A 10,825-nucleotide genomic window follows, 5' to 3' on the forward strand; every position below is an offset into this window, starting at 1 on the left:
CGCAAGAATTTTTCAAACATCCACGCGCTACTCGACCGTTTAGTCAGGAGCACCGACCCGCGCCTCTCCCGGAACAAGACGTCTCTCGCTCGACAGGGAACGTTCCCACTTTCCTGGTCGTGGTTTATCCATCTTCTTTGCCTATCCTCCCGTCCAGGCGCTTCTTTTTCCACTTGCTTCGCGCGTACGCGTTTCGGCTGGCTGCTACAGCGCAAACCCCGTAAAATCTTTACATCTACGATGTATCGGCGATTCGCGATCGACGCGTCGCGAGAATTTCTAACGAGAAATAATGAGAATTTGCAACGTACGAGACGTTACGTTACGTTACATTAAATACTCGATCGTATCTCGAAAGAGTTCCAGATAAGACACTCTAATTAATGGGGATAAAAATGGAAATTATCTATGACAGAGCAGCGTATCTTTCTTTTTTCCATCGCATACACGGTCGATCGGTATTCCAGATAACGCTACTCGATAGTCTCCGTAACGTCGACAGTGCCCGCACCAGTGTAGGAAAATCCCTTTTGCCCGATTTCTAATTTACAAACTAGAAACGAACGAAACTTTGCGAATAAGAGGGACGGTCGTACGAGCTCGGACAATCACGAAGGCCGATTTCTTTGTATCGCGTTGCGATCGAATTTAGCGGATTAGCCCTGGAAAGATCGATCGCGTCGCATCACGATGCTCTGATTACCGGCCATGAAAGATAAAATCAGCGCCGCTCTTTTCCTCCATAATTTTCACATTAAATTACGTTCTATTAAAGGCGAGTACGCGCGTGCATATTTTTTGAAATTTAGTATACGGCGTAGACACGCTTACGCACTCGCGAGACGGACAGTAATTAAAGGAATCGTGTTTTCGGAACGAAGGAGTCGACGAAAGTAAAAGCGTACGTACAAGGGCCGTAGGAAGAAACTTTTCGCGCGGTTAACGTACGTTACCGCGTCAAATTTATAAAACCGTCTCGTATAAAAACACGTAAAACGTCGTTAAATCGACGAAAATCCCGCTCCATCTTTACGCCTGTACGAGTGTCATCGCGATGCCGATCGGTCGCTGGTCAAACGTTGGAAAATACGGAAATGGGAGGAAAAACTTTGCCATTCTTTTTATTCGCTTTATTCTTGGACGCCAACGCGGCGGATCGGACGTCACCACCTGCCGATCGTCCTCCGTCCGATTTTCTCACGCAGGTTCGCATTGTTTGCTATAAATAGACGCTGTTTATCGAAATAAGCAACCTTACCGCAACGCGATTCGAACGTCTCGGCCGAATGTGTGGATCGTTGGCGCGCGAGTCGGGATAAATAAGAAAAATAGATTCTTCCCAGTTAACGACCCAACTCTTCTCTCCCCTTTTTCTAACACGATGTACAGAGAGTGGAGCGGCGGCGGAAATATTTACGAACGTCGCGGTACCGTAACCTTCTTCGACGTTAGCGGTTAGGCACGCCGCGAAAACAAACGCCAACCGATCTACGCCGATCGACTGGACGCGAGACGAAACAAGTCGCAGATGCGATCTTCTAGTCGCGTTCGCGAAAACGATAATTGATTCTTTTCGATGCTAGTATCGCGCGAAAGTGAACGATCGCCTTACGCGTATTCCGCCAATTTCTACGATTCGTCGCTCGCTCCTTTTACGAATCCGCCGATGACGAGAGAGTTCAAGCTCTCGACTCCAAAGAACGTTGGGACAATTTACCGCGACAACCACGCTCGTAACTAGCCGATCTAATAGGAAAAATCGCATCCACGGAAGAACGGAATCGGTTTGCCGCAACGTCGACGACCGTCTTAAGGATGTCCTCGCGTAGATTCCGCTGCCGCGAAACATCGTTCGTCCGTGCAAAGAAACGAAGATATCGAACGATCGGTCGATTCGGCTTTAGACGAAACGAACCGACCGCGATAACGACGACGATTCGAACTTACGAGTTAAGAAGTCACGGACTGACATACGCGGCTTTCTTCGACGCTGAGCTTGGACGCGATCGCTCGATGACTCGTTTGGACGCGATGCGAGCTGTATCGTCGAGAGGACGGAAAGTTTGGCGGGTTATCGAGCGGTCGGGAAATCTGTATTTATAAGTACAGGACGAAGGAAGTACGGCGGTACCAACGGCGGCTAAAGTCGGCTCTTATTACCGCGATATCCGTTGTACGATAATTTTAGATCGCAAAATTTTACGATCCACGAAACCACTCAAGAGGCGTGTGAATTATACAAAGATGCAACGAAACAGCACCGCGTACTTGAAAGAGCGGTGTAACGGACGATGCGAGCGACCGAAGTAACAAAAGGTAAGAAGTAGCGCGGTAAATTACGTTTTGCCGCTCTTTTCTCTTTCATAAACCGCCGATCGAATTTAACGCGACGTCCAACTTGCCGGAGTTTCGAATCGACGCGCAAAGGATCCTGTACGTGGTGTAAAAAGGGTCCTTGGAAACGAAACAACGAGAGATATCGGTAAAACGGGAATAGCGAAAACGAGATTCTCCGTTGTTTGTCTCGCACCGACTGCGCCACGTTCTATCGCACGGATAACGATTTACAGGCGTAAATTCGACGCGCTATTGTCGCTATCGAGACGCTTTGCAACGCTGCGTTCGCTAGTTGGAAATCCGTACGCGCGGCTGTGGCCGAATATCGCGAATAATACGAATAATACGAATAATACGAATAATACGGTGGAATTAATCGTGAAAGGAGTAACCGGGGATTCGAGCAAGCGGTTGATCTTGATAATTCAACGGTTAACTCAATCAGCTCGATCAATAGGTTTTTAGATAACCTAACGGTCGATTAATCAAGATTCTGCGTGCACAAAGGGTCAACGCGCGGCAAGAAATTAACGAGTCTCGAGCGAACGATCCTCGACGAAGGCGAGGGATCGAAGAGACGCGAAAGTAGAGAGAAAGAAGCTTCGCGGGGCAACCTAATCCCTAAAACTCCAACTATCCGAGATCGTCGCGTCGAAACGTTGTTTCTCAGCGGCAAGCCGACCTCGATCAGCGCGCGTTTCGCCGTGTTTTTCTTAGGACAAAGATGGTAATTTAAGCGGCAAGGGAAGTTGCAAAGGTGGAAAAAGAACCGATAGAACGAGGAACCGGCGTTAGGTATTTTAAACGCCACTTCCTCCTCGAGTTTTCCTCGAAAGAGGGGAACCGGATGCCATCTATCGCGAGCGTCTGCTTCCTTTTGCTCCCTCTTGGAATTAACCGGACGAACGAGAAAGAAGGAACACCTCTCTCTCTCTCTCTCTCTCTCTCTCTCTCTCTCTCTCTCGAGAAAGAAGGCTCGCCAAGATGGAGGAAGAGGGAAAGGGTGGAGAGATCGGAGGAGAGAAGAAGATCGAATTGACCGCTCGTCGAATTCTTCGAAGAAGGAACGAGGCAACGAGACGGAGATAGCGAAAAAGAAAAGTCCAAGGTCCGCGCTTCCGGTCCGGATACAGACCGGTTCTCTTCCCTGCGGTGCGAGAAGGAGAGAATAGCCGGACGCGTATTCCGCGATGTTTCTCGTTACGCGATTCGTCTTTTTCTTCCAACCAGCGTATCCTATTCTCTTTACCCGATATCCTAAATTCGCTCGTACATCGTCGCACCCGATATCATCGTCTCGATCGAAAACCAGCGCCGCTTCTTGACGTCCGTTTTCACTCGGCACGATTTTAAGCGAAACGAACGTACGAACGATTCCTCGTTATGTTTGTAATTCGACCACTCGTTACCGCCTGTTTGGACGAAATCGAATTGTGCATAAAATTTCCGTACGAATTTCGAAGCGAACGTCTCGTCGATCGACTCGTATCCGTAGGAACAAAGTATCGGGCCGAAAATGGCGTGGAAAAATTCCAACAACGATACACGGCGGTTGCTTTTTCGTCGGGTTCGTCGTTCGCGGTATACCGCGGTATCGTCTCGGAAAATTCTTATCCGAAACGAACATTCGCGCTTCGCCACTATCTATTCACGCGCGAAAAAGGCCCGGCGTCGTACGATCGTCGAGTCGTAAAAATCGCTTGCTCGTACGGTCGTTGCGCGAGAAACCTCTCCGAAAGGCAAAGCGCAAAGGACAACGAAAGAGGCAGTCGCTAGAAATTTGCCGGTGGTTAGACGTCGACACCTCGTCCGTGATCTTAACGATCGATCGAGCCCTCCCTCGAGGCTCCGCAGAATTTTCCATTCCCCTTACCACCCTGCCGCGGTAGTGCTTCCTCCCTCGCTTCCGGGTTCCCGGCTCTTCCGGCCGGAATTACGTTTCGAAAGGCTTTCTTCTCCCGCCACCCTCGCCACCCTCGCCACCCACTTCCTCTTCCTTCCACGTTCTCGTTTCTCCCCTTTAACCTCTTATCGGCTCTCTCGACTGCGATAGAAAATCGACGTAAAAACCTTTCCATCGTTTCCAACCTTCTCCGTAGCCTCTCTACGACTCTACGAAACTTTTCCTTCTTCCACGCTCGAAAAACCGATACACCGCTTTATTCTAATTACTTTCCAAGACTCTCCGCTCTTCTTTCTTCCTTCGATCCAACGATCGCGCGTTTTGGCTTCGACTTAACCTCTCGACCGGTATCGTCGGGTCATCGGCGATTCGATCGGATTTCGGTTAGGTTACCTCCCTAATTTTAGATTACACGGTCAATTTTAACTCGCGCGTTCTATACCGTACGCGATAAGTGTCATCGATCGTGTTCGTTGCGCGACACACGGATTACGGGCTAACGCGGTTTTTCAAACTTTCCAAAAGCATCGGATTCGCTTCGAGAAGAAGAAAAAATGTCATAACCATTCGCAAACTTTCTTATCTCTCTTCTCGCTTCCATTCGTTATCGCGGAAACGTCCACGTTGTTATCGGTATCGCGACAACGAGTCGCGAATTATAAAAATAACGTTTTCTTTCTAGATTACGATGCAATTAGACGCAGAGTTAACAACGCCCGACTACAAAAGTATTTTCCAATCGAGTGCTTTTTTTATCAGTCGTACGTTCCATTTTTTACAGCGCGGTATCATCCGGTATGTCGAGATCCGTTGTCCGAATCGTTCGGAGAAAATTCCAACGAGAAGATTCGACGGAGGAAACAAGGGCTCGCGGCTTCGAACGTCTAGAAACACGATTTTCGAAAAATACATCCTGCTGGACGTTCGCTAAATTCCTCCGACTATAAATCACCTTTCCCTTTTGGTCTTCGTTCGACCCGATCCTCGCGCTTTTGCACGGCCAGTCGGCATCGGAACGTTGCCCTTTTCCTCCTACGTTTTCATCGGCCACTCGCCACTGTTTTCGGTACGATCGATCGATTCTGTTTGCGGTGATTCGACTCGAGTCATGTGGCCCGCGGGACGATTCCGCGAGGCCATACGCGGGTTTAACGATTGTTTCGTATATCGCTGACTCGAGGCACGAACGAAAGCAGTCACCTAGACCGATAACGTACGGTCGAGAGGTCGTAAGGAAACTTTTAAAACTAAAAGGACGTTCGCTCGTAGAAACGACGAGGGGAGTAGGAATTGGAGCAAAGGCGTACGCGCTTGTCAAGCAACCAGGAAGAGAAGCAGTCTCGAGAAGAACGAAATACGCGAGAAATTGGCCGAACAGCGGTAAACAGGAACAGAATGGAAAGCTGATTACGCGTAGAATACAAAGGCGAGGGGGGAACGTTCGGAGAAAGATGGCGAGCGAGCAGCGATCGTCGAGTCCGTCTATGATTTTCTACACGGAGATTCGCTTCTCCGCTTTTTAATCGATACGTCTTGCTTGTTCCTCTGTGTTTCCAACTATCTTTTTTACCTTGTTTTGCCCCGTGTAAGTAAACGTATCGTTCTAGTAAACACAGAAAAGCGTAGTAGAAATAGTTTTTTAAGTCACCAACGGAAATAAATATTCAACGACGGCGGTTAAACGTTCTCGGAATTCGCTTTAGGGGCTTGAGATCTCGCGACGCGTAACTCGGTCGCCAATTCTCGTCGAGTAGCGCGTCCAAGTCGAATAGAACGAACGAGCTTGCCGGATCTTCGTCAATAGGCATCGCGTAGCAGCGAGCGAACGGACGCGGATAAAGCAGCCTGTTGTCTGGCGTAGATTCGCGCCGAAGCTCGGCTTTGCCGAACACGGGCGACACACGGCTTCTTCCTCTCGTCTCTTTTTCTTTTTCTTTTTTTTTTTTGCCAACCAAGGGAAAAAGGAAAATAAAGAGCGAAGAGCGGTAACGCAGCCGCGCTAAGGAGGAAGGAATTATGCATGATTTTGTTCGGGCTCACGTGTTATGTAAATGATAACGTGCAACTTCCTGAATAACGATCAAGGAGCGTAAGCAACAGCCGCTCCGCTTAGCCGTCGCGTCGTATACTCGCTCGTCAGTGTACATTGTGCATATGTGCGTAAGTAGGAGCGCGCGCGACCGTGCTCGCGCGTGCGTCGTCGTTGTAAGCGCGAGAGAAAGAGAGCGGCTGTGCAGGCCAGGGCTACGTAAATCCCTCGCTCCGTTTCCTTTTTTATTCAAATAGAATTTTAGATTTTTTAAATGCCGAATACGAGCCACGGGTTATACTCGCGATTCTTTCCGATCGCGCGATCACGTTACGCCTAAGATCTTTCAATTTTCCTTTCTCTCAGTCGCGGCGGAACGTTCCTGGTCGATCGGTTCGTATCAACGACGATAACACTTTGTTTTTTCAGCTTCCCGATCGTCAAAAACGGTTTGCAATCGTTACTCTGCCGATCGTTATTTGCCTGCAACTCTCGACTATACGTACTTTTCGTATATGTAACGATGTTGCGTCATTTTGTCGGTAGGAAATCTTCAAATTCCCTGATCGAGCGGACGGATTATGCTTGCTATATTGGTCTACTTGAACGCAATAAGATGGCAATATAATATAGCAATTAGCGAGAACGGAACGAGCGTAAGAACAAACAAATTATATTTCTGATCGCCTATATGTAAAATGTTAAAGACTGGGACACGAATATTTCATTTTGCCGAGAGCGTTAAATAATCGGTCGAGCTTCTTTCCCTTTTTCAATTGGATAAAATTTTCAATAAAATTTTCGTCGCCGACCGATTCCCATTGTCCTTGCTATTTCGCTGTTACGGCAGCTAACCAACGAATTACACTTGTACGCGATTTACGGGCTATCAAGAGACGCTCGACTTATCGACGAAAGGACGCGAGCGACATTTCTCGAACGTTTAAACGCAGAACGGAAACGTGCATTTTAATCGACAAATATAACGCGGTAAATAAATAATTCGAACGAGTCGATGTCTCGTACGGTAAGCGATCTATCGTCGATAACTCGTAAAAACTAACGGCTGATATTTATTAGAAACGCACGTATATGCTACGTATCGTGTCAAGCGTAAACTATAACCTGCAACTTAATTTTCGCAGGGACCTCGGCTGGAATTTTTTCAACACGTTTGAATTTCAAGCTGGATCTTCGCGACATCAGAGAAATATCGCTCGCGTTCCATTCGTCTTCGCTATCTCGTATTAAAATAGGAAACGTATTAAAAATAGGATATTTAATTTTAGCTGAATTTCCTGTTATACTTCCAATTAATAACTCGATACCAATTAAAAGCGGAGAGATATTACAGCTATTATTGGAATTAATAATTGAGAATTTTTAACACGCTTTTATAGATATACTTTCTCGGAGGAGAATGAGAAGATTGTTGCAAGTTTTATCGTTATCTATAATCCCATACGCCGATTAACTGTCTTTTTTCTTGTAACAGTAGTTCCGTTGGAATGTAGGTTAGGTTATTAAACCAATTGCAACGACCAGCAACCTATACACTTGGATAACAATTTTTCGCTATTTACGCGGCAATGCGTATTTGCCAAATATCTTATATTAGACAGAAGAAAAGGAGTCATTAGGGTTATGGCAAGTTTGTTTACGACGCGTCAAAAATTCCATCGATACGTTTCGCGTCGATAAACAACGTATAAATATGTATGTGTAGATTAACTGCAACGGTCGAACGACGCTGGAAAATCCTCCACCAAACCGATCTTGGTCCAACGAAGCTCGATGACAGGCACGGACGAACTTTAAACGATTTGCTTTGGCTATTTACGCGATATCGTGGATCGTATCTTAATTCGAATACGATGTACTTCCGGAAAATGTACACCGACGTACAAACTAGACCGATAAGATCAATACGAGTAGCTTTTGTCGTCATAAATAATAGGCCGTTGATTAAAACGACAAAATATTCTACGAATAACTCCATAATTCATCGCGTTTAATAGGATAAAAAACGTGTAATCGTAATATTAAAATTGATCTCAACATGCGTCATTATCGTAGGAACGCGTAAAAGATCCTTCAAACTTTTGAAACGCATCGGGCATTTGGCGTTCGGTAACGAGGCTCGATATTTCCAAGTAACAAAAGCATATATAGCGATTGCAATGGACAACGAGCAATTCTAACGACGAGTTGCTCGTCCTTTCGGATATAAATATCGAAATTAAACAAGCTTTCCATCTCGTAATGTACAACTAAAAGCATTCCAACGAAAAGCTGGAAAGCTTCTATTATGCCTTAAATTATCGACGATTCGAATCTTTTACATAACCTAGAGATCGCTTCACACGGCCGTATTTCCGAATTACAGGCGCGGAAAGAAACGATAAGACGCGATAGGAAATGCGGAAAGAAGGAAAATAGAAGCGACCAAGCGATAAGACGAATGTTGGATTTTCCTCGCGTAGCCGTTCAAACAGCGACGTCGAACAAAGATTACGCGAAAGTGGAAATGAGAAGAAAGCAAAAATAAGATGGTTACCTCGATCGCGGCTTAGCCGATGAACCGTCCGATGCGACGTAATATCAATGGTGTAGATCGGTTAGCGAGTCGAAGCGAATCCCCTCGGCGGTCATCGGGCAGAAATCCGCGCCCTAATACGTCGTGACTACAGCCTGGCATCCACAGGTATCCTCGAGACACCGACCACGCGCACGTGTATCTTTTCTTCCGCTGCTCTTCTCTATCTCTCTCCGTTCGTCCGTCCGTCCGTCCCTCTTTCCCTCTCCTTTCTTCCGCACCTTCTACGTATTTATTTATACACCCATTCCAATATCCCCGCTAATCGTACGGATCCCCCGTGTTGCTCGCACACAACCAGAGATCCCCGTTCGACAACGATTAAACGTTCAGCAGATATCTGCACACGGATATCGGTTTTCGGTGTCCGTACGAGAAAAGTCCAGAGCTATCGAAATATCCATGTGTGTATACGCGTATATCACAGAGCTATCTACGCGGCTAAGTGTATCACAGTCGACACCACTCGAATATCACTCTCCCTCTCTCTCTCTCTCTCTCTCTCTCTCTCTCTCTTTCTCTCTGCCGTTCTCTTCTCTTCCCTTCTTTCTGTCCTTTTTACCCTATTCTCTCCACAGGAGGCTACCGCAGGTCGCTACGGCGATCAGTAGACGAATTCGAGGAGGATACGCGATACGGATTTCCTTTCACTTCGGACACGACTCGAGTGTTTCGAAGGCGCGACAACGACTACGCGGCAAAATCCACTCACAGAGTGTCGGAGCTGGCGAACGACTGAGCCGCAAGTTGCGATCTCCGCTGGAAGCTTGCCGCCACACACCCCACTCCTCTCGCGCGCGCCATGAGAGACTGGCGATAGCGCGCATGCGCCAGACTTGCCGCGCCGTATAACGCGTTCGATGAACGGAGACAAATGGACCACCGGAACGCGCGACCCTTCGAGTCCGACGAGGACGAATAGATGGCCGGTTATACGGCGCGAACGGAAATAATCGAAGCGTTGTAATCGAGTGGGAAATACCATAGGACGTTGGAGGGGGCTTCACCGACTTCCTCGTAGCTTCCTCGTAATCGCGATCCTCACTGTCGACGCGAACCTACCTTTTTGCCACCAGCTCCGACGTCGCCCCGAGGTCGAACCCCGCTTTTTTTTAATCGATACCGATTTATCTGTCTTTCCTTTCTTTTTCCCGTTTTCATTTTCCATCGAATTACGCGAAATTTTCATCGTCTATACGCGCGTCAATCGCTTCGAAATTGCAAATGTCTCTTTTTCCAATTACAGCTTCCGTTCGCTGTATTAGCGGAGAAAGATTATTAATCGCACAATCAACATATTCGTTCGTCGTAGATAGATTCGACGACGCGTCGTTTACATTTAGGACCGACGTTGCAATTGCAAAAACGTCGCGCTCCTAAGAGAAAGTTCATAGTTTCCGAGTTGCATAAAACCGACGATCGTTCCTGGTTCGGGAAAAAGCTCAATTTTTTAAGACATCTGTGCGAACGTTTTGTCGCGATCCACGTATCTGTACAGTGCGCGAATTTGTCAAACGGCTGGAAAAACGGTCGAACGTATCCGAACCACGAACGATGACCGACCGGGGGGTTAACGAACTGGCGAGAGGGCATTCGATTTATTTTTCTGTAACCGAAGGAATTTTCGAGTTTCGTGGCCGAAAAGGTGTCTGTTGACCCGACGAAATGTTAGATTACCAAATCCGACGAAAAGTAGTCACGTCGAATCATTCTGTTAAGCCGATAAGATATAACAAGTCGATATCCCAACGACCTCTAAAAAGAGTAATCTCTCTTTTGTTTATTATCCGAATTTTTAATTAACCTTTAGGATATTATCGACGATGATTAATCGACGAATTAACGTCATTAGCGAAATTTCACGAGTCGCAACTTGCACATCGTCCATGTGTAATAAACTGCCTCGCATAACGGTAATCGATTAGATAACGAAACGAGCGACGTTCTATCCGTAGCGTAG

The 10,825-nt window shown here is 47.0% G+C and overlaps 1 protein-coding gene across 2 annotated transcripts in view; it reads right to left on the reverse strand.

Moving 5' to 3' along the window:
* The window catches only part of aop (ETS variant transcription factor anterior open), a 30,365-nt gene extending 20,298 nt beyond the window's left edge, over positions 1-10,067 (reverse strand). The window contains exon 1 of one of the 2 annotated variants that reach the window (XM_076626058.1): positions 8,827-10,067. The gene's annotated coding sequence lies outside the window, so the exon portion shown is untranslated. The remainder of the gene's footprint in view (positions 1-8,826) is intronic. The other variant, XM_033349569.2, reaches the window with a different exon arrangement.
* Between the last annotated feature and the right edge of the window lie 758 nt (positions 10,068-10,825).

The sequence above is a fragment of the Bombus vancouverensis genome, chromosome 17 (genome assembly GCF_051014615.1).
Source record: "Bombus vancouverensis nearcticus chromosome 17, iyBomVanc1_principal, whole genome shotgun sequence".
Classification (NCBI taxonomy): domain Eukaryota; kingdom Metazoa; phylum Arthropoda; class Insecta; order Hymenoptera; family Apidae; genus Bombus; species Bombus vancouverensis.